General features: G+C 43.7%; 1 protein-coding gene across 6 annotated transcripts in view; it reads left to right on the forward strand.

Moving 5' to 3' along the window:
• The window catches only part of TLN2 (talin 2), a 496,933-nt gene that overhangs the window by 169,675 nt on the left and 299,688 nt on the right, over positions 1–27,570 (forward strand). Inside the window, exon 1 of one of the 6 annotated variants that reach the window (XM_040226670.1) lies at positions 13,758–13,852. The exons of the other annotated variants lie outside the window; for them this stretch is intronic. The gene's annotated coding sequence lies outside the window, so the exon portion shown is untranslated. Of the gene's footprint in view, positions 1–13,757; positions 13,853–27,570 lie in introns of those variants that run through there. 6 annotated transcript variants of the gene reach the window in all.

Raw genomic sequence — 27,570 nt, forward strand, 5'->3', positions numbered from 1 at the left:
AATAAAAATTAAAAAAAGAAACCAAAAAACAAAGTGGGTTGAGACCCATCTCTAGTAGCCACGTGGCTAATAATAAAGGGCAATTTTGAGAACAGTTGCAAACTTGAGCCACTAGTAGAACTGAATTCCTCACGGTAATTCTTGTGATATGCAGAGACTGTGAGAAGACATGGAATGTGTCAGTTGACAAGCCTTTGATCTGTAACATTGTCTGCAGGGGCTGGTCAATGAAATGCAATCTGTGAACCTCTTCAGAACCCATTTAGGACCTAGGCAGAGAAGGCAGTGTTGAACAGGGAGGAAAAAGAGTGAAGCAGCAGTACTGAGTGGTTGTCTCTGGCCATTGAGCCAAGAAACCAAAGGAACCACTAATCTCTAGGAGGGGAGGATTAACTGGCACTAAACTCTCAGTCATTATGGGTATATACATATAAGAAAGCTGTTGCTATAGATCATTTATAGTGGTGGTATAAATTTTGTCAGGCAGCTCTTCCATTTCTATAACCTGTTGCAAAACATGGTCAGGTGATATTATATAGACCCTAACTGGAGCATCAAAATCTTTGTGCAGGAGGCCTGTCACGCCACGCACCAAAGGGTCAACTTGGAGTGGCCAGGACTATTTTGATCCTTTGGCTGAATCTGCATCTTTGCTGCTTGTGTGTGAACACACAACGCACACACATACTTCCCTTTTTCTCATTTTCTGTTGTCATCTTCAGTGGAAATAATCTTGGATCCTGACGTCATTGTTCACCTTACTCATTGTCTCCTAACTGTCACTGTGAAGGGGGATAAATCTCAGTCTCTGTTTACTGCGTGACTCTCATTTAAATCTTACAGATGCACCCTTGGGTGCTCTAAAGGAGCCTAAGATTTCAAGCATGAAAGAGGATATGAAAAGCTTAGAGGTGATCAGAACTGTTGTTCTGTGAACGTGCTGGACTGTGCTTTCCTATTTTCTAGTCTGGTGTTGCCCCTGGGATGAGTTTTATACAGGTGTTTGAAAGGTCTGGAACTTGACTTTTTAGAACTTGCAGTGTCAGCCTGCATCTTCACTGGGAGGCCTTCAGGGATCCGCACATGGGGAGGCAGCCTGATGAATTTCTCATCTTCATCCAGATGTTACTGCCAGTCTGGTTGTGAAATGTGATGGGACCCTGGCCAACCGTGTAATGCCGCAATTCCTTGCTATGTTCTGTGTTGCTTTGTGAAATAAGAGGGTATGTCTGGCAGTCACTTAGAGGTTTAAATCACATTTTGAATTTGCCTGGAGAGATTTATTGGTTTTCTGAGAACCATAAGACATTGTGCAAGAGGCTGTTCAGAAAGGGTTGAAAAATATAGAGTACTTGAATTCCAGTTTGCGACTCTGTTTTTAAAATGGATAAAATGTTAAACAGATCATTAAAAGTGTAAGGTTGGCTCTTCTCCTACCTCCCACCCCCTCCTCCTACCCCTCTAGGTTGTCACAGAGCACCAGAGGTTCAAGAGGGAGGGGACATATCTATACCTATGGCTGATGCCTGTTGATGTATGGCAGAGACCAGCACAATATTGTAAAACAACTATCCTCCAATTAAAAATAAAAACATTTTTTAAAAAGTGTTAGGTTGGGATATGGATGACAACTAATAAAGATGGTGTTCTCAAGGTCAGGAGTTCAGAGGCGATAAGAAGACGATGGTTCTGGATATCTGCCTTCAGAGAGATAAGGATGCCAGCCTGGGTCTAGAAGATCAGACCGAGTTTGAATAAAAGAGAATGAGGGAAGAACATTTGAGGCATAAATGACACACAGAGGTGTGGAGGTGGGAATGAATGAGTTATGTTGGTGGACAATATACAGACTCTTGAAATAGCAGATCTGGGTTTGTGTTAAGAGGAAAGGGAAAGAGCAGCTTGAAAGGTAGGAGTGGGCATGCATCATGATGCTTTGGATAACAGAAAAACCCGAGTTAGCTTAAACTGGATAACTCCTTGGTTTGCTTATGGGGGAAAAGGCCCACTTTTCAAGTTGCAGAGCTGGTCCTCAAGAGTCCCTTAGATTTCCTCATGTTCACAAGATGGCTGCCAGCAGCATGGCTACGTGGTTCTTTGTTCACATCCGTACCATCAAATGAAAGACCTGAGCTTTTTCTGACTGGCCCAGTCTTAACCATCGAGGCAGCCAGGGGAATGCCTTGTACTTAGGCCTGAGTTTCTGCTCATCTCACAATGAGTCAGAATGGGGATGAGATGGTGCTGATTGGCTTATACTAGTAAGGGTCAACCTCTGGGACTCATTTTTTAGGACCACTAGCACCTAAATCCTGAGGCTGCCACATAGTGATTTCCCAAAGGAAAATCTAGAAAGGTGGAAGTGAATAGGAGGTTTGATCAATGGGTTAATAATGGAGGAAAAAAAAAAAAAAAAGGCCATTCCACCTGTAAATTATGGACAGCTTTGAATCGCAGGATAATTGACCTTGAATGAGTCTAGACTTTATCCTGTGGGCTGATCCATTTGGGCTAATTACAGATTTGTCTTCATCTTTGATGATAAGAAAAGTTCTTTGGTGACCAGTTTTCCTTCTCATCTTCATTGTCTGCTTTTGCTCCTCGCTAGGAGTACACTTGCTCAGTCAACTAGCCAACTTGTGAAGACCCTGCTGCTGCTGCTGCTAAGTCACTTCAGTCGTGTCCGACTCTGTGCCACCCCATAGACGGCGGCCCACCAGGCTCCCCCGTCCCTGGGATTCTCCAGGCAAGAACACTGGAGTGGGTTGCCATTTCCTTCTCCAATGCATGAAAGTGAAAAGTAAAGGTGAAGTCGGTCAGTCGTGTCCGACTCGTCGTGACCCCATGGACTGCAGCCCACCAGGCTTCTCCGTCCAGGGGATTTTCCAGGCAAGAGTACTGGAGTGGGGTGCCATTGCCTTCTCCAGTGAAGACCCTACAGAGTGCCAAATTTGAATGGCTCCGGAGAAGTACCTCTCCTTTTTCTTGTGAGGCTCTCTGAGAGATGATCCACTCACTCAAAATTCTTCTGAGGGGTGGGGTACTCAATTGAGTCTTTGGATTGTTCACATTAACATTAACCACAAATTATATAAAATTACTGAAGTTCAATAGTGCCATTAAGAGGCAGGCCATCCATCCATCCATCCATTTGTTCAACAAATGAGAACTGCTATGTGCCATGGACTGTGCTTGAGAATGGGGATGAGGCTAGGTATGGCACATAATCTCTACCCTTGTGCTCTCGGTCTGGTTGTGGAAGCCAGTAAATGCACAATTCTGACTTTATGTGGTGGATATCATAAGTAGCATATTAAAGTTTAGAAAAGAGGTATTTGTCTCAAATGGATGTATTAACAACAGATGACATTTCCTAGCTCCACTAGCATGCTGAAAGTGGGCTTAGGGGATAGAGTCAGGCGATAGAAATTGTGATCAATAAATCAAAGATAAAATGATACATTTTCAGGAAGCCACAGGTGTTATTCTGTGGCTGGGCTACATCGTTCTTAAATAAGTGGGAGGTAGAGTGGACATACAGATTCCCGACTCTTCCATCCAAGATTCAATTAGTAGGTCAGGAATGTGGGCTGAGGATCACATTTTAATCTCTGACTCCTTGGGTGGTTTTGATCCTGGTGGTCTGGAGTCCTGGCCTGGAGTGTGGTATGTGGGTGTGGGGCTGCAAATGTAGGCTGGAGTAGAGGAAGAGTGGGAGCCTGAGAGGGTGGCCAGCAAAGTTGCAGAAGGATAGAGGGTTTCTAGGTCTGAGTTGTCAGCAGGACCCTGTAGGAAGTTGAAAGCATTTGGCAGCAGAGCATGTAATCTCCAGCAGAGCATACTTAGGACAGGAAATAGTATCTTGGCCTTATTTTTACACAGTTGTGCTGAAACATCTTTCCAGAATAAAAGACTCTTAAATTAATCACTTGACTCTAAACTCACACAGCCAAGAATTCAGGTTCCAAACTCCAAGTGCAGTTCTTAGTCTACTAGTCTGCCTCCCAGTTGGGAATTATTTATCCTTGTTCAGTTAGCTCAGTGGTTTTGAAATGCTCTTGAGTGACCTTGGAGGCCACTCTACAAATTGCTTGATTCACTATTTAAATATATGATTGATTCAAGACTGAATACATGTATAATATTAAAGGCACATGGGTTCAGTGTGCAGTAAGGATATTTGGGGGGCACTTAACTGGGCCTTTTTTCATAGAATCATTAAGCCATAAGACTGTTTCATTTTCTTCCTCAGACAGGGTAACTTATAAGAACCTTCTCATAGGCTTGTAACTTAATCTGAAAGCTGCTAGGAGTAAGTGTACTTCTCTATCTCATAAGCAGTATACTACAGATTATACTTTATTACCTATGTAGCAATGATTTTTAGTTTCCTAGTGTTGAAACCGAAGAAGGCAATGGCACCCCACTCCAGTACTCTTGCCTGGAAAATCCCATGGATGGAGAGCCTGGTAAGCTGCAGTCCATGCTAAGGGTTGGACACGACTGAGCGACTTCCCTTTCACTTTTCACTTTCATGCATTGGAGAAGGAAATGGCAACCCACTCCAGTGTTCTTGCCTGGAGAATCCCAGGGACGGGGGAGCCTGGTGGGCTGCCATCTATGGGGTCGTACAGAGTCGGACACGACTGAAGTGACTTAGCAGCAGTAGCAGTAGCAGTGTTGAAACAGAAATAAAATTTCAGGCTGGTGCCATGTTTTATGTTATTGTTGGAGTTTCCCCATTCAAGTGGAAATGATGGGAAAAGTAATACTTCTCAATATAACATATAACTGTTTTGTGTTTTCAGTTGCATTTATTTATTACTCATTTCTGATTGCACTGGATTTTCATTGCTGTGTGGGTTTTTCTCTTGTGGTGAGTGGGGTCTACTCTAGTTGCAGTACGCTGACTTCTCATTGCTGTGGCTTCTCTTGTTGCAGAACATGAGCTCTAGGGTGCACAGTTTTCAGTAGTTTCAGCATGTTGGCTCAGAAGTCACAGCTCCCAGGCTCTAGAGTGTAGGTACGATAGTTGTGACGTGTGGGCTTAGTTGCTCGGCGGCATGTGGGATCTTCCCAAATCAAAGATGGAATCTGTGTCTCCTGCATTGGCAGGTGAATTCTTTACCACGAGGTATGCTCCTTTAAGGCAGTGACACCCCACTCCAGTACTCTTGCCTGGAAAATCCCATGGACGGAGGAGCCTGGTAGGTTGCAGTCCATGGAGTCGCTAAGAGTTGGACATGACTAAGCGACTTCCCTTTCACTTTTCACTTTCATGCATTGGAGAAGGAAATGGCAACCCACTCCAGTGTTCTTGCCTGAAGGATCCCAGGGACAGGGGAGCCTAGTGGGCTGCTGTCTATGGGGTCGCACAGAGTTGGACACGACTGAAGTGACTTAGCAGCTTGAAAGTAAAGGGGCTTCAATAAAGTAGAACTGCTTTGTCCTTAACATTTAATTGTTTATTGTTTAGGCATTAGTGTGTATCTTGATAGGTGTAAAGATAAAGGTCACTTAGCACAGGATTTATTCTTGGCACTAGTGATAATTTGGGCCAGATAATCCTGTTGTTGGGAGGCTGTCTTGTACATTCCTAGTGTTTTGTAGCACCCTTGGCCCCCTACCCACTAGACCCAACCATGACAACCAACATTCGTCTCCAGACATTACCAGATGTCCCCTGGGAGCAAAATCACACCTGGTTGAGAACCACCGAGCAGAGACAAGAAAGCTTTTCATGGGTCTCTCTTGACTCTGCTGTTAATCTTTTGAGAATATTGTTCCATCTAATAAAGGGAAAGGCGTACAATTGATTATTATGTAAGATCACATATTTGCAAATTTGTCTACTTGCTAAAATTCATTTGTAAACCTAAAATCGATACTCCTGGCTCCTTTACAGTTAGTCTTGGATACACACATGTGCAGAGAGGCAAAAAAAATCTGAGTCACCTGATGCATCTGTTCCCAGCTGAGGTCAGTCAAGGTGATGCTGTGCCTTGTGTCAACTCTCAGTCTGTAAACAAGTATCCCTTTCATGGTCTATTTAGTGCCACGTTTTTCAGATTTTTGTGTTTCTTATTGGTGATTTTGCCGTTTCAAACAGCCCCTAAGTATAGTGCTGTGTAGTGTTTAAGCACAAGAAGGCTGTAACATGCCTTATGGAGAAAACGGGGGTATTTTATAAGCTTTGTTGAGGCATGAATGATGGTGCTGTTGGCCATGAGTTCAATGTCAGTCATATCTATCCATCTATCTGTTTGTCTGGAGACACACATAACACAGGGTTATGTATTGATGAGCTGATGAAACTGCTGTGACTGGAGGCTCACAAGAACCTAACTCTGGGTTTCCCCTTTGAAGCAATAGTTAAGTATTGACTAGTTCAGTGTCTGTGGTGCCTGTAGAACATAAGTACTGCAAATAGCAAGAATCAACTCTACTGTTACTTGTCTAGCTTACATTTCAAAAGCTTGTATTTTAAGTAGCTAATGCGATATATATGTTAACCTACATTGATTTTCTTTATAAAAATTAAGATAGCCACGGTAATAGCAAAACAAATAATTGCAGAGTCAATGGACACAAACATATTTAAAGCCGTTATATACCTGGTGAAATGTTGTGCCAGTTTACTGTGCCATAGCAGTTCACCACAGTGCCGTTTCCAGTGCATCTGTGCCAGCGTTATTCTGCATTTTTCCTATTTTTAAAATGACAAAATTGAACATGTTAGAGAATTCAAGTGATACAGACAGATACTTAGAAAATAAACTGTAAAAATCTCTCTTCTTCTCACTCTTCCCCACCCTTTCCTAAAGAGTGTTAAGAACTTGGTATGTGTCATTTCAAGGCTTTTAATAAACGCACATGAAAATAAATGCATTTTATACCCATAATTCAATACAGATGAAACTGAATATTTGCCTATTTTGTGTTATGCTTTATTACTTCATATAATTTAGGTGTAAAAAATGCTTCCCGTTATTTATAAACTACTTAAGTTGTCAGGAAAAATTACATAAATGATGTTTCTATTTAACAGTGATAGTTTAATTTTTGTGCTAAGCAATGAGCTTGTGATAAATGTCTTTTAATCTAATTTGTATTTATTTTTTTGCCAGTAGCCTAAGCTACAGAACACAACATAGATTCAGTCTTGGAATTTTATGATTTTTTTTTTTAAATCACTAGGCTTGATGGAGGATTTCAAATAATTTAATTTCCTGATAGAAAAGTACTTAATCAGCGGATGCCAATGAGTAAACATTGCCCAGGATCAGGCAAAATGCATCATACTAATTAGTACACAGATGTTCCTAGAATGATTACAATGTGAGAAACACTTTTGTGTCAAAGTGATTGTGTAACCCCTCCCCTCACCATGACTAGAGGAAAAAAGATATCTGATGCTCACTTATGAGTTTCATGCCCACAGAGAGGAGTGACTGGGAATCCTGTAGATAAGAACTCTCTGATCTATGGTGAGGAGGTGAGACCTCTTTGTTCCAGCTGTTGATACTAGATATGAACATTTGATAGAATTTTAAGCCTTATTTCTATCAGAAAACTATAGTTTTCACCAAGGATGATTTAAAGTGAGATAATAAAAATGCTCCTGGGAAAGACAGACTTAACACAATAGTAGCATTGATTGATGGAAAAACCCAGAATTGCAGACCTTTGAAATAAATGATATATGCTGTTTCTAGGACAGGGAAATTGTACCCATTTAGGGTTCCCTGGGGGGCTTCCCCTGAGGCTCAGTGGTAAAGAATCCACCTGTAACACAGGAGGTGTGTGTTCGGTCTCTGGGTCGGGAAGATCCCCTGGAGGAAGAAATGGCAGCCCACTCCAGTATTCTTGCCTGAAAAATCTCATGGACAGAGCAGCCTGGCGAGCTACAGTCCATGGGGTTGCAAAGAGTCTGACACGACTGAGTGAGCGTGCAGGCAAGGTTACCAGTTGACTATTAGAAAATGGTAAAATAAGAAGTATGACTTTACCAAGAAGGACTGGTTTCTGAAAAGAATGGAAAAGATAAGGTCATGCCACTGGCTGAGTGTGAATTTCCTCACCTCACAGTGAAAAGGGCCTAGAAGATTCTGTCTTGCAGGGCATAACATTCTACTTTGCAAAAAGGGAGTGTCTTTTACATGGAAACTTTGCACCTTGATTCCAAATTCAGCACTTGAGCAAGACTCCAGTAGGTCTCTTTGTAGATGTGTAGAAAACTTAAGGATTTGGCAGAGATATGGATTGAAACAATTTTTTATTTTTTACAATGCATTTGCTATGAAAAATTCACAGAACTCTTTAGTTTTATAAAATCTATCCCTTTTGAAAAGAAAAGAGAACATCCCTCCCACAGGTTGGGAGTTACAGGGTCTCTTCCCTAGGAGAATCTTGGTTTACTTATGGGATGATTGTTTGTTTACTCATGCAGGCGTTCAGATAATCATAAAAAACCAAGAGGCACACCCACTTGAGCGCATAGTTTCTCTTCCAGAATATCTATGGGAGAGGCACTAAGGAAAATGTTTAAGGGAAAATATTTTAGATAATTGCCCACAGTCGTCTTATTTTTATTCCTAACAAATAGCAAACAAATTTTTTTCTACTGTACTAATTTTTAATTTGTGGATATTTATGAAAGGGTTTACTTGAAGTGGTCCTTCATATTAACTTTTTTGGTTAAAAAAGTTTAAATATGTATTATTAACAATATTTGAGTTCTCAAATGTTAAATACTTAAACATGATAAGAACTTTGAGAGTAAAAAGTAATAGATCAAGCTAATCACGTTGCCTTCCTCAAAATATCGTTTGTAAATAACGTCTCTTTCTTGCGTGCCTTTGGCTTTGTTTACACAGTGTAGAAGGTTTAACTATAGTGTTGCCACATCTGTAAGCTTTTCTTTGTTTCATGGGCTTTGTAAATATATAAATGAGTGTCTTTACTTTTTTTTCCTGGCTTTATAATTTTTTACATCTGTGCCTCTTACCTGCCTGGAATTTGTTTTTGAGTCTGACAGTGGTAGACTTGTAACTTCATTTTTGTTATGTGACTAAATAATGTGTCAAATAGTTTGTTGTTTTTACTTTAAATGACAGGTTTCTTGTCGCCTTGATATCTATGTATTTGTTTCTTGTATCCTGTTATTTGTGTGATGATGTCACACCATTTTAGTTACTGTAGCTTTACAGCATGTTTAGTTTTGTCAGGATAGTTTTCCCTTCTTTTTTAAAAATGTAGTCATTCTGAAGCTTTTTCTATTCCAATTAAACTTTAGAATCAGCTTTAAGTTCTATAGAATATCCTGTTGCTATGTCGGTTGGGTCACACTGATTTTTTTTAAACTGGGAGAGAGATAATTGCTGTCTAACAATATTGAGTTATTTCATCTGGGAAACGGTAGTTATCTCCATTATTGTATCTTCTTTTACTTTCCTTCAATAAAATTTAAGATAAGATTGATTTGTTATATTTATAGGTAAGTTTATTTCTAGGTTCCCCCTACCCCCACCCCCGGCCCTTTCCTTCCCTCCCTTTCTCCCTTTCTTGGTAATGACTGGAATCTTTTAAAATGGCATTTTCTAAATGGTTACTGTATCTGGCCATCTATAATTGACTAGATTCTAGGCAGACAGGCATTTCATTAGCAAAAAAATGAAGAAATCCTGCTTCCTTCCTAGTATTTTTATCTTACTTCATTTCTCTGCATTAGTGAGAGGGTGAAGTAAAATATTGAGTAGAAATAGCATGCATCCTTGTCATCTTCCTTATTTTAATGGGACATTGCTTGTAATTTACCATTTGTTGGCTCATTTCCACATATTTCTGATTTAGTTATCTTTAGAGGAAAGTATTTATGAGAAAATATCAAATTGACTGTAACTGGAGGAAATGTTTAAGTCACTGATGTTTCCCAAAGGACATGGCAGTGATGTGGGATATACCACACACATGAAATGTTCCTGATGCATTGAGGTGCTCCTTCTTGATTCTCCTGTAAGGAATTCACAGCATATAGGAAGCTGCTAAAGCCTCTGAGGACTTTCCGGTCCACAGGACCTCTGCAGCAATCCTAGGAACATGCTTTGGGCCAGGCTGACTTACATGAGCCTGATGATCAGATTTTTTTGGAAAGCATAGGTTCTGTAGAGGGGGTCTAGGCAGAGGGGGCATAGACACAAGCTGGGGTGAAATCTTGGGGTGTAATAGTCATATTCTCCTTAAGCACATGGAGCTGAAACAGGAGGGAAGGGGCCGGGGCACAACTTTTGAAGGAATGACGTAGCCCAAGGACACAACTTAAACGGATTAGACTCAAGTGGGTCCAAGATGGCTGACAAGTGACCTTCAACTAGACCTTGATCCTCAATATATGATCATCGTAGCACATCAGCAAGCTAAACAGCACAACCAGAGGTGCCATGACAGCCCCAAGGCTGACCATCAAAGACCAGAAAAGCGGGTGGTGGCCCAGTTCCTGGAAACCTCTCCACCCCTTTCCCCAGATAGTTGAAATAATCCTCCCACACTTTAGCCTATGAAATTACCCAGCCCATAAAAACTAACCGCACCACATTTTGAGGCTGCACTCTCCCTCTGCAAAGGACCACACTCTTGTCTGTGGAGTGTGTTTCTCTCTAAATAAATCCACTTCTTACCTATCACTTTGTCTTTCACTGAATTCTTTCTGCCATGAGATGTCAAGTACCTGAGTTTTACTAGGTCCTAAAACCAGTTGTGTGACTTCAGCTGGAAGACTATGGGTTTTGGCCAGGTTTGGGTCCCAGAGACTTGGGTTTGAGTCTCAGGGAAGGTTTTGGCTGGGTTTGCATCCCAGCATGTGAGTTCAAGTCTCAGGCTAAGGTAAACAGTTTCAGAGCCACATTATCAGTGTGCCCTGAGAATAAACTGGAAGGGTTGAAATTCAGAAAATCCTTACTGAAGGTTAGATTCAGAGGGACTTTGGAGGTTGTGCAGGAGCAGAGTGAGTTTAGACTTAAGAACCAGATGTGTAAGAGGCAGATAGTGACATACAAGGTGTCTAATGTGTTAGCTCAGGACTCTGGCCCTTCCCTGAGCTTGAGGGGTAAGTTTCTGGGTTGTCAGAGGTAGACTGGCAGAGTTAAAACTAAAACCACAGGCTCAGTTAAAATAAAAATCTCAGCCCTTACCTTGTAAACAATCACTTTTTTTTTTTTTTTTTTTTGCAAGTATATTCAGCTACCTGGGCACACTTCCACTAGATTACTTTAAAATTACCACATGTGCCTGAAAGACATCAGCCTCAGTATTTTACAGGAAGAGTTTCCCAGCTATGGTGGCCCATGAGCCACCATACAGAAAAGGAGCTCCAGATCTTGTGCCCCCATTTCAACCACAGCAGCTCTGCTTTTATGAATCTGCTTTGCTTATTGGTTTCTGAGTAAAGTTACATTTAAAGAAAACACTTGGCTGCTTAAAAAAAAACAAACAAACTTGAAAGCCACCATTGTCATTCATTTTACTCATTTAAATCATGTTTCTACAGTAATACTCATCTTGCCTACGTAACTACAATATTTTATATTCCAACTCAGTTGTACTTCTTAATGAAAATTCCCTTGAATTCAGGATTTAGAAATGATTTCCTCATCTATTTTATGAGGAGTTGGTGTGTGTGCTTAGTGTGAGCAGTTAGTGTGTGCATGCTTGTGATTGAGTCCGCTGTGTACAAGTCATATTTCCTGATAAATGATAAGCTGCTTAAGGACGTGCTATGACATCTTTGTTTTCTGTCTCCACTCCCATCCCCATCCCTGAATACCTCTCACAAGTTCAGGATGTAGTTCCTGATTCCACTTGGACTGCTATGAATGAACATCCCCTTGCCCTTCTGCTCATGATGTGAACCAGAAGGCAGGTTGGGAGGAGTTTAGAGGCCGGATTCCCCAGCAGCCTGACCTGCCTCTTGCTTTTCAGCTTGTAGGCAAGTTGTTAACCAGAGAGCACTAAGTAGCCTACCCCAAGGGATTGCTGTGTTTCACTAGGATCACCAAAAATCAGGGCAGGGGAGCTCGCCAGCAGAACCTCTCCCTGTTTTGCGTGGGCTACAGTCTAAGTGACTGAGGCCAGCGGATGTGGCTGCAGCCCAGAGGAATTAGAATGAAGTCCTGTTCACAGAGGGATTATCAGCTTTGTCCTCCGTGTTCAGATACACCCTTCCTGTTCTTCCTGGGCAAGGTGGAGTCCTTTCTCTCCTAAGGAGGGCTCTCTGGCAAATCCGACCTAGAGTGAGCTGTGCTGCCCATTTTTGAGCCAGACTTTGTGTATTATCTCACTAGCATTTTCTTGCAGCTATGCTGCCACATTCTGCAGTTTTTCCAGTAGGAGGTTTTGTCTGCCATGCTAGCTCTGAAATAGCACTGGACACACATTAGGCAAATATTTCAGGCAAGGGCCTTTGGTTGTGGTAGAAACCCGTTCACATCAGTTTGGTCAACAGGGAAGGTTTCCATGTGTCGTCTTGGACTTCACAGGATGGGAAGAATAGGATGTTCAAGGCTCAGGGGAGTTGGGCTAAGACACTCAAGGTGCTCTTCTGGGCTCCCACATCTCTGAGCCTAGCTCGAGGGGTCCTTGATCCTCTTTTCATGCACTTGAACTTGCAAGGTCCAGTCCTGGCTTTTCTGACTTCTAACCTTCCAACCTCTCTGCTAGGATTCCATCAGCTAGAAAGACTCAGAATGACTGGGGGACAGTCTCGGCCAAAATTGGCTTGTTAGAGCCAGATCACCTAAATGTGAGGTCCCTGACCTGATGATGGATTAGCTGCCTTAGGTTCAGACCTCCACCCCTGCCCCAGAAGGCTTTGTGGAGGGAAGGGCAGGTACTTGAGGTTGGACAGACCACAGGATAGGCCTTCCTAAATTGCCTGAGTATTTACTAACTAATGAAATGATTTATTCTTTTTGCCAGTTCTAATATTTGGTACTTTGAAATGAAATTTACTTATAAATTCTGTCTTTCCTTGTAAGAAATGTCAATCATTCTGGCCCTTGACCCCGCCCTGCTCTTCAGCCTGCCCTTGGGGTTGGATCCCAGCTGAACTGTATAAGGAAGGCGGTCAGATAGCATCACAGTGCAGCTCTGCCATTCCTGCTGGGAGGAAGACTTTGCAGACTTTGCAAAGATGTGGTGCACTGATAGGGCTTGGTCTCCTTCATCCCTTCTCACTAGCTGAATGCAGAGATGTACCAGGCCTCCAGGTCAGGAGGCAATGAGAGGCTCTGTGTGCAGCCCGGGAGTGTCCCCTGGGCTCACGTGGTTCTAAACCAAGAGCAAAAATGGTTTGCCTTTCCAGTTGCACAGAATGTCCCACCTTCCTCTCTTGAGTAGGGAATGAAAAAGAAATCATCATTCTAAAATGACTGAGAAGAAAAGAGTGCGCTTGCCTGATTCACAGAAGAGGGTTTCCGCCTGCGCTGTGCATTGCGGCTCCATCAGACTTCTGTGCTACTTTGGAGTGGCGGGAGTAACAGGGCTTACACCTAATCAAGGAACAAGAATTCCAAACAAAAGCCCGGGTGGGGTTTCCTGGGCAGGAGCAAGATATTATAGTAAATGGGAAGCCAAGCTGGGCTGTCCAATCTCTGGTCTGATTGCACAAATTACAGCAGGGCCCTGTTTCAAAGGAATGTGACCCGCCCCACCGGGCCCCTCCTGAGTGGGGTGTGTCTGCATTTCCTTAAGCCATCTCCTGAACAGCTAATGCATTCTCCAGAGGAGCCAGAGAGAGCATTGTGCGGAGTCATTCAGAGGCCCTCCTTAGGGTCTCTGCCAGGGGACCGTTTTCCAGGTGAGTTTACCTTACGTCACAGTCCTCCAGGGAGTCCTGTGGCTGAATGCCCCACCCTCTCCTGCAGAAAGTGCACACAGGCTTCTGATATTCCAGGAACCACTGCCTCCATCTCCAAGCACCAGTGAGCCAAACACTTTGTATGGGGTAGAGGAAAATGTTTATATAAAAAAGTCTCTTTTCTTGCAAAAGGGTGCCATTCTCTGTGTTCAGGTCCAGTGGCCTGCTGCTGTCCTCAGTCTGCAGATCAGCTACCTCATGTTCTTCTAGAATATTCCCAACCCTCTGGCTTGCAGTTTTCCTATTAGGTCAGGTTCCTATCCCTTCTCAAGAATTTTCCTGTTTGCAGTATCCCACCACCCCTTCCCCTTTTCTTCTCCTCTCTTTTCAATCTGCAGATTTAAACATCCTCTCCCTTGAGAAGGCCCCCCCATTCCTCCTTCCTGTGCTGAACCCCCACTCCCCACCCCTCTGTTAGATGCCAAGGATGGTGTCTTATGAATCTTCAAATTGGTGATACCTGCCGCATCCTAGTGGTTTGGATGCATTTGGTCTCCTTTTAAACTAATGATATGTTCTAATTTTATTTTTCTCTAGAGCCAATTTAAGCCCCATATTACATAAATATGTTTCTGTGATAGCCTTGACAACTTCTGATCTTAAAAAAGTGTTTTTATTGAAACCACTTTGGTTTGTTTTTACCCATCTGTCTTATCTCTTACGTAACTTACATGTGCCAGGAGTGTGGTAACTATGCAGCAAGGGGTTGCTGAGACAGTTGCCTGAGTCCCAATGTCTGGGTTGCAGTGCTTTTTTTAAAAAAAAACTTCTTATTTTGTATTGGGGTATAGCTGATTAATAATGTTATGCTGGTTTTAGGTGGACAACAGATAGACTTAGCCATCCATATCCATGGATCCATTACCCCCAAACTCCTATCCAGACTGGCACGTAACAATGAGCAGGGTTCCTTGTGTATACAGTAGGTCCCTGTTGGTTATCCAGCTTATATATAGCAGTGTGTACATGTTGATCCCAAACTCCCTAACCATCCCTTCTTCTCATCCTTCCCGCACCTGGCAACCGTATGTTCTTTCTCTTAGTCTGTGAGTCTCTTTATGTTTTGTAAGTTCATTTATATCATTTCCTTTTAGATTCTGCATATAAGAAATATTATATGATATTTCTCTTTCTCTGTCTTCTCAGTATGACAATCTCTGGGTCCATCCCTGTGTGAGTAGTCAGTTGCTCAATTGTGTCTGATTCTTTCTGACCCCACAGACTGTAGCCCACCAAGCTTCTCTGTCCATGAGATTTTCCAGGCAAGAACCCTGGAGTGGGTTGTCATTTCTTCCTCCAGGGGATCTTCCTGACCCAGGGGTCGAACCTGCCTCTCCTGCACTGACAGGTGGATTCTTTACCACTGAGCCACCTGAGACTCCCTCCAGGTCCATCCACGTTGCTGCAAATGGCATTATTTCTTTCTCTTTTAGTGGCTGACTAATCCTCCATTGTACGTATGTGCCACGTCTTTATCCATTCTTCTGTCGATGGACATTTAGGTTGCTTCCATGTCTTGGTTATTGTGAATAGTGCCACTATGAACGTTGTGGTGCATGTATCCTATCTGTACCACGTCTTTATCCTAAATGTCGATGGACATTTAGGTTGCTTCCATGTCTTGGCTATTGTGAGTAGTGCCACTATGAACGTTGCGGTGCATATATCCTTCAGAGCAGTCCTCATATTTAACTTGCGGTTTGTGACGGTCACTGCAGAATAGTGAGGGTGAAATGCAGTCATGGAGATGGTGGTGCCCAGCTCTCTGGCTGCTCCTCCCTCTGCCCGCCCTTCGCCTAGCCGTCCCGAGATGTCCCTTTCTTCTGAAACATCATGGCGTTCCTGCCCCCTCTTGCACATGATACCCAATTGCTGTGGCCCCTGTCCTCTTCCAGAGCCAGCTCCACCTAGCTCCCCTGGGAAGCTCCTTGTGAAGAGGTTCCTTCTGGTTCCCCCACCAGTCTACCCCCAGAACACTCCGGATGAATCCCCCAGCCCTGCCACTGTGTACCTCATTATATCCTAGTCCTTTGTGTTTGGGTCTTTCCTCCCCTGGATTGGGAGGACAGCTCTGTGGCAGAGGCCTGGTGTGACCCTTCCTGGGTTCCTAGCACCTAACCAAGTGCCATGCAGGCAATTCCTACTTCTTGAGCCAATAAGTTAGTTCATAGGGAACATTTTTTTTTTTAAAATAACAATATACACATCTTTAGTGATGGTGTTTTAATTTTTTAAATGATTGCACACACCCTAATACTGTCAGAGGTTGAGGCTGTAAACAGGTCTTTTCCTATTTCACTGGTGAGGAAGGGAGTCTGAGGGCCTCAGAACCGTAGCCACTTGACTTGTGGGAGGCATGATAGTGACGGAGACCTGGGTCTTAAGAGCTTTGCTTGGTGGACTTTTCCCCACTAGGGGAAAGTCCTGTAGACTCAGTGGAAATCACATTCTGGTAGGAATCAGGCACCGTTTCCTGGCTTTATTATGGGGTTGAGAGTCTGGTCTCACAGTAAAAGCAAAGATGATCTGATTGGCTATTTCCCATGATAGCAAACTACTCCCTCCACCCCCACTTTAATCTCTGAAGATTTCAGACCTAGTTGAAAAACTTATGTGACCACTTCAGGTTTTGCCTAGGTTGGCCCCATCCTGGATTATATGCCTTATAGATTTTCTTACAAATCATACTTTGATGTTGTTCTTCCTGAGCGTGCTAATTTCTCAAACTGTAAAAGATGCTGCATTTTCCCCATTGACACATATGAGCTCAGAATTGCTTATAAATATCCCCTCGTCACCTGTGCAGTTAGCCTCATAGAGCAGAGGTGCATGTCTGACCTGCTAATTTGTGTGTGTCTGCTTACTAGAGCTTCAGCAGCAACCCCAGACAGGCTGCTAGTACGTGTTAAAACACTGCGGTATGCATGCTGGGTAAGGTCCCTGCTAACACTCAGGGCACAGACTTCCCCTTGACTTGCCATGGTGAAGAAAATTCATAAATATCATTTTGAGAAGTGTTCATAATATTCTTTTGGTGCATTAAAATTTTTCATTAGTTTGAAATAGCAAGAAGTCATCTAAGAATTCTAAGGAAAATTTGAAAGCATTAAAGTATCTTCACAATAAATTGCTTTAGGCTGACAGATGCCGTGCCTTAAAGAGCTTTTTGAAATATGATCGGCCCCATATTTAAGACATTATTGCTCAGTAGAGAATTTCAGGGGAATCTGTGCCCAGGGGTATGTGAGCAACAATTAACATACCACTTGTTAATGAAGTGCTTCTGGATTGCTGGAGGGGCACTTTCTGGCAACAGTTGCACCCTTAAATTCCTTACATAGCTGTATATTAATCCCGAATGAACTTGGACCTGTTTTGATTACCCTTGCTTTACTAGTTTTTGTTGTTCAGTTGCTAAATTGTGTCCGACTCGTTATAACCCCGTGGGCTGTAGCATGCCGGTCTCCCCTGTTCTTCACTATCTTCCAGAGCTTGCTCATATCCATGTCCACTGAGTTGGCGATGTCCTCCAACCATCTCATCCTCTGTCTCTCCCTTCTCCTTTTGCCTTCCATCCTTCCCAGCATCATGGTCTTTTCCAGTGAGTCGATTCTTTGCATCAGGTACCGAAGTATTTGGAGCCTCAGCTTTAGCATCAGTTCTTCCAGTGAATATTCATAGTTGATTTCTTTTAGGATTGACTAGTTTGATCTCCTTGCAGTCCAAGGGACTCTCAAGAGTCTTCTCTAGTAAAGGATTATTGCAAGAGGGAGAACACTTTGACCAGATCTGTAAGCATCTTAATAGACAGAAGAAGGCCCTTCTTTTGTTGAGGAAGTTAGTTTCTCCTTAAGAAACTGGGGGAATATCTTTGCATTTAAAAAGTTACAGTGTAAATGGCTAACATTAGGTTTGTATTGCTGAGGCATCTGTTTCAAAGACATCCATCTCAGCATCTCAGATGAATCTATTACTGGTTGTCTAACAGTTACCAGCTAAACAATCAGACAAAAACTAGGCTGCTCCTTCCACTAAGGACCCTTTTTAGAGAGTCCTAGGTAACCTAGATAACTGACTGCTTGAGTGACCCCATTTTTCTCTTCCTGCACACTAGTTCCTGCTCCTATGTGTTAAATTCACCAATATAGAGTGAACTCTTCAAGTACTAGTCACCTTTCCCTTCCACTCCTTTAAAGACAGAACCCACATCTGTACTTCCTCTCTCTTATCTTAGGCATGCCCCTATATCTTTTAGGACCTGTGACTAATAAACATGGTATTTTCAGTTTCCCTGGGGGGTGGGGGGGGAAAAGGACACACCAGTGTGTGGAGCTCTGAGGTGGAGGGTGTTAAGGGTGCTTCTAGGAATATGAAGTAATGAGATGTGCCTGGAAGGTGGGGTGCACAGGGTCGGGGGGGAGGGGCTGTGGAAGCTGAGGGCCGAAGGTAGCACTCACTTGTGGAGGGTCCTCTGTGTCCTTCTGAACAACCGCGGCAGCAGTGGGGAGCTGTGAGAGCCTTATCTTTTGTCTTAACTAGGAAGTTCATTTTTCCTCTGCTCTTAACATTATCATTATAGAAAATGTGTCACAAAATTTAAAAGAGAAACACCTAGAGCCCCATCACTCAGGAAACACTTGTACTTTGACTAACTGCCTTAGATTTCTCTTCCATGGGCTGGATTGGTTGTGGTCATGCCATAAGTACAGTTTAGCTTTCTGGTTTTTCTATTTATTAGAGAGTAAGCATTTTCTCAAAATCCCATAAACAACATTTTTTTTCCTAGCTAGGTAATTAATATCCAGTCAAGAGAATCAACCCTGTTAATAACTTAGCCCCTTCTTTTGGATCATAAGATTGTTTTCAAATCCTTATTAGGGTGAAGAGGGAAGGTTTAGTGTCTTCATATATGAAAGCGTTTCTGCATGTAAGAGTATTCCCTGATGATAGATCGCCACCATTGTGATTGCTGGCTCAAGGGACCAGGTATTTCAAAGGTGTCCGAAGTGCACTGTCAGAGTGCTTGTGAAAAGGTAGTAAAGCTTTATGTGTCCTTGAGATTCCTGGAACTTTGGCAGAGGGTGGATTTGAGCACAGAGAGGCTAGAGTCAGAGCAGTTAGGCCATGTGGGCTCCCGGCGGGCCGTGGCATTGCCGACAGAGTGACAGGACCTTGCTTGAGTGTGAGGTGCCTGCCTTTGTGGAGATCATTAACTTTAGCCAGAGCCGATGTCATTTTGTAGGTGAAGATGACACGCGTGAGTTAGGACCTCGGGAATTCCCTCTTCTCTGGTCCCCTATAGTTCTTACGACATAACTGTTCATTTAAACTTCCCTGTTCTTGTCTGGATTTTCTCTGAACCCCTGATACCGGGCATGAGCATTTTTATGTACCTATTATTGTTGAACACCATTAAGTACTGGGGTCAAGGGAAGGGGCCTGGGCCGTGGCTGAGGCTCAGGCTGGGAAGAACGGGGACCTTGCCATAGTGGGGCTTAGGCAGGGGGCCCTGGCAGGGAGCATGCTGGAATGAGGTGGGGGTGGGCTTAGTACAAGCCTCTTAGACACAAGGGAGGCAGAGCAGAGTGGCCCAAGTCTGAAGACGTGCGCTCTGGAGTCTGCTCCAAGTCACAGTTCTGGCTTCTCCATCAGCTAACCCACAATACGAGGGCAAACTGCTCAAATCCCCTCGGCTTCAGTGTTCTCAGGAGGCATACCAATAGGGCAAATGTCTTTTTAGGTGTAACACTAAACGAAAATTTTCAGGCTTCTCAAGTGGCTCAGTGGTAAAGAATCTGCCTGCAATGCTAGAGACTCGAGTTCAAGTTGGGAAGATCCCCTGGAGAAGGAAATGGCAACCCACTCTAGTATTCTTGCCTGGGAAATCCCATGGACAGAGGGCCTGTTGAGTTACAGTCCATAGGGTCGCAAAGAGTCAGATACAACTTAGCAACTAAACAATAGCAACATATGTAAGAGGTACCAATTTAAAGAAAAGGCAGAAAACGATGAAATCAAAACTGAAAATAAGTAGTAACCTGGGTGGTATGGCCAGTGGGACGTTCTCAGGAAGTGTCAGGAAAGGTGGTTGATGATGAACAACCCTTCATCTGAGGACCCACAGGGTGGTGGGTGTCCCCACTTCCCACCCCCAATCCCTTTGGGAGGGGTTGTTTCTTGGGAGTGGTGCTCTGCCCATGACAGATGGAAGTACCTCCTTGTGTTTCCGCAGAGCTCATCCTCTGGAAAACATCCTTGGCCTGGGCTTTCAGGGCTGAAGGCATATCCTCATCCCTGCCTACCTGAGCTTTTCACAAGTTTCAGGCAGAAGCTTCTGGAAGATGCCCAGGTGTACCCTGACCTGGCCACTCTGAGATGCTAAGGCTGGCCAGGCCCAGCGTTGGGCCATGGAGTAGCTTCCCAGGACCATGTTAGCCAATTACCGCAAGTTGAGTGGCTTATATATGAAGGAAATATATTTTTTTCTCCGCCCTTCTGAGTTCTCAGCTGAGACCTCCTATAATAAAAGATTGACAGGAGAAAAACAGAAGTTTATTGACATGTATGCCTCATGTATAATGGGAGATACACATGGGGTATAATAAGTAACTCTAAGAGGTAGAGGTAGGATTTTGGCTTAAATACCACTTTATGGGGTTCTCTAGGGAAGAATACTGGAGTGGGTTGCCGTTTTCTCCTCCAGGGAACCACATTCATCAGAACTCTCCACTAGGGCCTGTCCATCTTGGGTGGCCCTGCATGGCATGACTCATAGCTTCATTGAGTTACACAAGCCTCTTTGCCACGACAGGCTGTGATCCATGAATGGGATCACTGACTCAACGGACATGAATTTGAGCAAACTCTGGGAGATGGTGAAGAATGGAGGAGCCTGGCCTGCTATAATTCATGGGGTAGCAGAGAATCGGACACAACTTAGTGACTAAACAACATCGTGTTAATAGGGAAGGAGGCTGGGTATCTGTTTAATACATGCACTTAATAGGGAAATAAGCGGGGGGCTGTATTTCCCGTCCTGGGTACTGAAACTCCAGGAGTGGGGATTTACAGTCCAGTTGCTTTTGGAGGTTTATCTTGAGGCAGATAAGGGCAGATCACAGAAAGCTGCTCCCTGCATTTGCTGTTTCTCCCTTGCCTACAGCTGAAAATAATCATTGTACCAAAGCAGGCATACTTTGCCACCTTTCATTCACTACATCAGAAATGAAAGCTTTAATAGTTTTGGAGGCCCGAAGTAAAAACCAAGGTGTTGGCAGAGCCGGGCTCCCTTGGAAGGCTCTGGGGGAGAATCATTCCTGACCTCTTCTCATTTCTGGTGTTCCCGGGCATTCCTTGCCTTGTGGCTACCACACTCCACACATAGACCTCTGTCTTCTGTGTCTTCCCTTCTGGCTCCTATAAGGACACCTCTTATTGGATTTAGGACTTCCCTGTGTAGTCCAAGGGTCATCTCAACTCATCGTCAGTATCTATCTGGATGTGTATCTGTAATCTTTTTCCAAATCAGGCCACATTCACAGGTTCCCACAATTAAGTTACGGACTTATCTTTTGAGAGGTCAATATACCCTTTCATGCAAAGGTTAAGTGCAAGTTCTCTTGAAATGACCAAAGGGTCTGCTCTGAATTTGCCTCTATACCCTAAAGTCATGGACTCTGGGGGGTCTAGCGCCTCAGCTCCTTCCCAGAAGTGGGGAGATTGAGAAAGAATCCATCAGCAGGCATGGGTGCTCACTGTTGCCAGGATGTCAGAATTGCCATCTCAGACATACCTTCTGCCCAGATGTTCTTGAAGCGGATAGTCGTTGGAATTCATGTGTGGTGTTGGTATAGTCTTCAGTCCAAAATCTCTTGGCTTCTCATGTCAAGCCAAGTGACATGAAGTTGGTTAGCAGGTGAATTTGGTTGGTAGTAATTGTAGCCACAGTTTAATTTTTTAAATATTTGTTTCTGTATGTATTTATTTATGACTGTGTTGGGTCTTAGTTGCGGTGTGCAAGTGCTCATCGAAGTGTGCAGGCTTGTCTCTAGCTGTGGTGCTTGGGCTTTGTTGCCCTGCAGCATGTGGGATTTTCCCCGACCAGGGATTGAACCTGCATCCCCTGCATTGGAACGTGGATTCTTAACCACTGGACCAGCAGGGAAGTTACCACAGTTTAATTTTTGTGCTAAAGAGGCATGAATGGCTGTGAAAAATGAAGCTCTGTGGCCCGTGAGAGAAAATCTGTGATAGTGCAGTTCAGGTGCAGCTGAATTTCAGTTACCAGAAGTATCTATTATATAAACAGGCCACTTATGCAAATGTAAATAATAAAAATCAAACAAGGAGAGAATCTTTGACTGGTCACCATGGAGGTCAGTGCTGGGTTGTATTTCTGGGTTTACAATCAAGATATATGTATAGTCTCAACTGGCTATAAAACTGCAGTTGATGGAGCAGTAATTAGGTGTGAGTTCTCCTTTCTGTCTCCTTCAGGTCAAAGTGCCATTAAATTATTTGATAATTGTACTCACTCTCCCTTCCCTCTCTGTAGTTTTCCTAGTTTCACTGCCGTTCTTTTTCTGCTTCTCGAAGGTCTCCTGTGCTGTTGAGAATGTTAACAGGATTGCCCTGTTGATAGGAACTTGTTTCCCAATGGTTTCAAAGGGGTTGCATCCAAAAGCTGAGGTGGTTTTTAGAGACGGCTCATCTGTTAACCATATTCTCTCTTCGCCACCCATGAGAAAGGATGTCAGACTATTCCTTGGCTCTATTCCAAGTGTGTCAACAACCAATTGCTTTCCAGTTCACCAAGGGCAGAGTAATCTTGAGTAAACATGGCCGTTGGAAAAGAGCAAATATTGGTCTTGGCAGTTGTAGTCTCTCGAGTGTCTGGTCCCTCCCGTGTTAGTGGACAAAAGAAGAAGAGCTACAGCAGAGGACATGGGATCAGATATCGCACCTGGTTGAAGAATAGTGGTAGAAATATGTAAACACGGAACTTGCAGAAGACAGCAGCATTCTCCTGCCCTCCTTCCCTCCATCCCTCCCTCTCTGAACACCTCTGAATCTTCCTTTCACTTTTCATTTTACTTGTTTCAGCCTGGACTTCTTAACTTGAGCCCATTGATATTTAGGCCAGATAATTCTTTGTCGTGTGGAGTGGTCCTATACACGGGAGCATGTTGGGCAATGTCCTTGGCCTCCACCCATCAAACGCTGGTAGCAACTCTCCCTAGTTAGTTGTGGCAGCTAAAAGTGTCCAATCCAAACAATGCCAAATGTCCCATTACCTGAGGAAGGGGGACAAAATCACCCGAGGCCGAGAAACACCAGCTTAAGCCAATCCTTTGCAAAGTGACAACACAAAAGGAGGCTTTCCAGGTGACGCTAGTGGTTAAGAATCTGCTTGCCAGTGCAGAAGACACAAGAGACGCAGGTTCAACTCCTGGATAGGGTCCTGAATTTGATGGTGGAAAGGATAAGGGTGTGTGTGTGTGCTGGGTACGGAGGAGTGGTGGTTCAATTCCTCAACCTTGACTCCTGTTTCTTGTGAGTCCTCTTTCAACCTAGTCATGCTCAGTCTGGTCATGATGTGGGTCTCACACAAGTGAGGCTAGTAGGCCGTTGATCAAATTGATGTTATCGGCTGTTAACTTTTAGAGCAGGCTTATTCCCTGACTTGTTGCCATTCCTCTGGTGGCTTTAAGACGGGGATGCCAGTCACATCGAGGATGCCTGACACTTGGCACCTTTCCATTGCTTGATTCCTCACCTGGGCAGCAAAGCATGACAGGAGTCTATTGCCTATCACGCCTGTGAATCAGTCAAACTTACTTCGTGTCATCGAAGGGGAAGGTGCCAAACTTTGATGTCAAGGTGACACATTGTTTGGGCAGATGTATTTCCTGGATCTTCTCAAGCATGACTGCCTATGTGTACAGCTGGCTAGTTGTGCTTCCTTAGAAAACTTACAGAAAAGACTGCATCCCTATGAAACTGTTGATCTGCCTCTAAAGCCAGAGGCATATTTATCATTTAAACATACTTTCAGAATTTTGAGTGTGTTGCAGTATTGTTATCAAATTAACACAATTAGGTTACAAACAATGTACTGCGCCTTCATGTAGTTCCTCTCATTTATTTGTTTTTGTTTTTAATTGGAAATTGGAAACATCTACAGAAGCAGAAAGCACAGTAGGAGCTCCACTGTACCCATCCCCTCTTCAGTGATTATTAGTTACAATTCGTTTTGTTTCATCAAGATCTCCTTCTCCACTCATTTGATTAGTTTAAATCCTCAACATTGCATTTCATCTATATATATTTCAGTATGTAACTCTAAAAGATTGAAGCTTTTTTTTTCTAAACATAATTATCTTCTCTAAAAATAAACGAATCAATGTTAAACCTAAAAGTGCCTTTGTACTAAATATCTGTTGCCTTTGGTTGATATGTTTCCTCAGTCCCTTTTGCTCTGCTCTGGGCTCTTCTTCATCTACTTATGATATTCAAGGGCAGATCAGGCATTGGAAACCATCTTTCATTCTCTTTGTTTCCAGTGTATTGATACGTGAAGGTGTTAGGCCTAGTGCCTGGCCTAGCAGAAACATAGTAGGTACCTGCTTGTCTTCAAAGTCTGTGAGTTCTTCCTTTCAGGTTCTCTGGCTTGACATGGGGCACAGTCATTTTCTCAAGAAAGATACTCAGCTGGCAGGTACCTTAAATTGCTTTGTAGCTTCTCCTCAGCACACATGTGCTCTTGCATGGGCCTGTAAGCCTCCCCTCTCCTCCCCTACACTTAAATGAAGCCTTTCAATCTACTCACTGCCAAAATTTTTTTTTAAAATTTTAATTTATTTATTGGGCTGCACTGGGTTTTTGTTGCTTTGCTTGGGCTTTCAAGCAAAAGTTGCAGCAAGCAGGGGCCACTCTCTGGTTGTGGTGTGCGGGCTTATTGCGGTAGCTTCTCTTGTTGCAGAGCACAGGCTCTAGAGTTCGGGCTCAGTAGTTGTGGCAGATGGGCTTAGTTGCTCTGTGGCATGCAGGATCTTCCCAGACCAGGGATCGAACCTGTGTCCCCTGCATTAGCAGGCGGATTCTCGACTACAGGACCGCGATGGAAGTCCTCTGCCAAATTTTTCCGTGCCATAATGTGTGGTAGCAGCCAGAGATCTGGAAGTCCATGAGAGTGGAGTACCTAGTGACCGACCAGTTTCTGTGAGTGACAAAGCTGAGCCTGGAGTGCTGCTTGCTGACACTTTGATTGCAGGTTCTTTCATAGCCCCTGCCTTTCCTTAGTCCCTGTTGCCCTGGCAGGACATTCCCAGGACCCCGGGGTCTGGAGGAGAGGGCGACTCCCTGCTACCACCGCCCAGTCGCCCTTCCTGCAAGTCCATCACCTCTTGCTACCACGGCCCTCCTTGCCCAGTGGCTCCTTCCCCACCATGTGCTGTCCCTGGGGCTCAATGCCAGGCATCCCCCAGGAGCTAATCCCCCACGCGTGGGCCTTCACACCTTCCCAGGCTCCTGCATGGTTGGCAGCTCCGGCCCCCACTGCAGGTGTCCCCTTTAACAACCCAGCTGACCCTTGACTGGCTCTCTGTCAAGGCCTTTCCTTCCAGTTTCCATAACCACATCCCAAGGCAGGTGTTGGTTTACCAGGAGTAGCAGCTCTCTTGAGAGTTTCTTTGCACCCTGGTAACACCGTGAATCTCTGCTCTCTGACCTCACTGAAACCTCTCTATGGAAACTCCTCCTTTCCTCCCACTCGATTAGAATCCCCTGCTCACACTTCCTCCTTGACTGGGGCCCCGAGCTTGGGCCCCCATGCCCTTGCCCTGGGGCTTGGAGAATGAAGGCTCCCTCTGGGGACGCCGCTTGAGGCTGGCGCCTGCACACACTGGGATCCTTCCCACATGGTGTCCTTTTAGGAGCCCCTGGTCCACACATACTCAGATTCCTCTGGGAAGCATGCATACTTCTCACCTTGCTTGAGTCCCCTTACTCAGCTCCTCCTCGGCACTCACTTTTCATAGAGAACACCCCTCCCATCCCACATGGAGAACGGAGCTCCCTGAGGTGCCCCCGACCCACTTCCCTCCCCTCCTGGCCAGTGTCCAGTGTGAGGAAAGAGCTCTGGGGCAGAAGCAGCTTCCTTTGCCCCCTCCCCCATAATTCCCTTTCTCCAGGAGTCTCCCTCCTCCTCTGGGCTGTGGCTTCTTTCCTTCCATCTACAAATTCAAATCCCTGAGTTTTTTAGCATCAGAACCCAGCATCCCCATAATCCTGAGGGATATGCGTTATTAACCCTTTTTACAGATGAGGATACTGAGGCTTAGAGGGGAAGTAATTGGCTGGGCATGAACAGCTGGTGACTACTGGTCATGGGGTGGGTGTCCGGATGCTAACTCCTCGCTCAGCCCTTGACCTTGGGTCACAGACATGGGGAGGACTCAGCCTTCTTAGTAGCCTCTCTGTGGGATGACCCAGTGCTTAGGAAATGGAGTCTGAGATTGATTGTAATTGAAGTGACAGTCAGTGCAAGTCATCTGATGCTTAAGCCGCTTAACTCTCTGCTCCTTGATATTTTGGGTACCATCTGTCTTGTCGTCTCAATTGTGAATTCTTTAGAGGCTGCCTCTTCAGTTTTCTGTCCCTCAGAACCTTTTGTATGTGGTTGATGCTTACTAATGAGCTCCTTACTCACCTAAAAATTTTTGGCTTTTAACTTCAACCTAGAAGGCTTTTTGAAAACACCATTACTTGATTTCCGTGCATGTTTAATGAACACTTGACATTTTTGTTCAGTTGAGTTGTAGTCATTCCACATATGAACTTTAATTTGTTTATAATAGTCAATCAGGACCCATCACTTGCATATATATCACAAAGTGATTTGTAATCCATGGCATTTTATTTTATTTTTTAAATATATAAATATTTTTAAAATGCAAACTAAGCTTTAAAATGTATAAAGGTATAATTTATAAGCTATAAAATGTGACTCTTTGCTGAGTCACAAAAATTTAAATAACAGGCTGTGAACTGAAAAGGCTCAGAGTGAGAGACAAGGAAAAATACTACAAATACATATAGTGACTTTTAGACTAACAAAAGCAATGATACTACTATAAATGCTTCCAGATAGAAATAGCAGATCTTTTACAAAGAAAGAAGCTTGCCATCAGACTTTTATGTTTGCAGAAATACAGTTGAAAAATAAACTTTTAAATGCTAAAAGAACTTTAAACCTACAATTTTCCTATCTAGCACAATATCATTTAAATGTTACAGTGAAAAACAATACAAGGGCAAAATAAAAATAAGTTCAGGTATATGCCCTCAAAAACGTACCACCAAAAGCCAGCATTGAAAATATTTTTGCCATAAGTATTCAAGTAAAAGAGAAATAATCCCAGAGATGTTGCAGGAGAGGTAAAAATTAGGCCTTATCAATACCTTAGTAAAGTGACTGTTGTTTTAAAACTAAGATCAAAGAACAGAGAAAAAAGAACCTTAACATTGTGATAGGATTGGAAAATAATTGGGAAAATAGAAGGCCGAACACCGAAAAATTGATGCTTTCGAATTATGGTGTTGGAGAAGACTCTTGAGAGTTCCTTGGACAACAAGAAGATCAAGTCAATCTGAAAGGA

This window comes from Oryx dammah, unplaced genomic scaffold, assembly GCF_014754425.2.
Source record: "Oryx dammah isolate SB20612 unplaced genomic scaffold, SCBI_Odam_1.1 HiC_scaffold_26, whole genome shotgun sequence".
Classification (NCBI taxonomy): Eukaryota; Metazoa; Chordata; class Mammalia; order Artiodactyla; family Bovidae; genus Oryx; species Oryx dammah.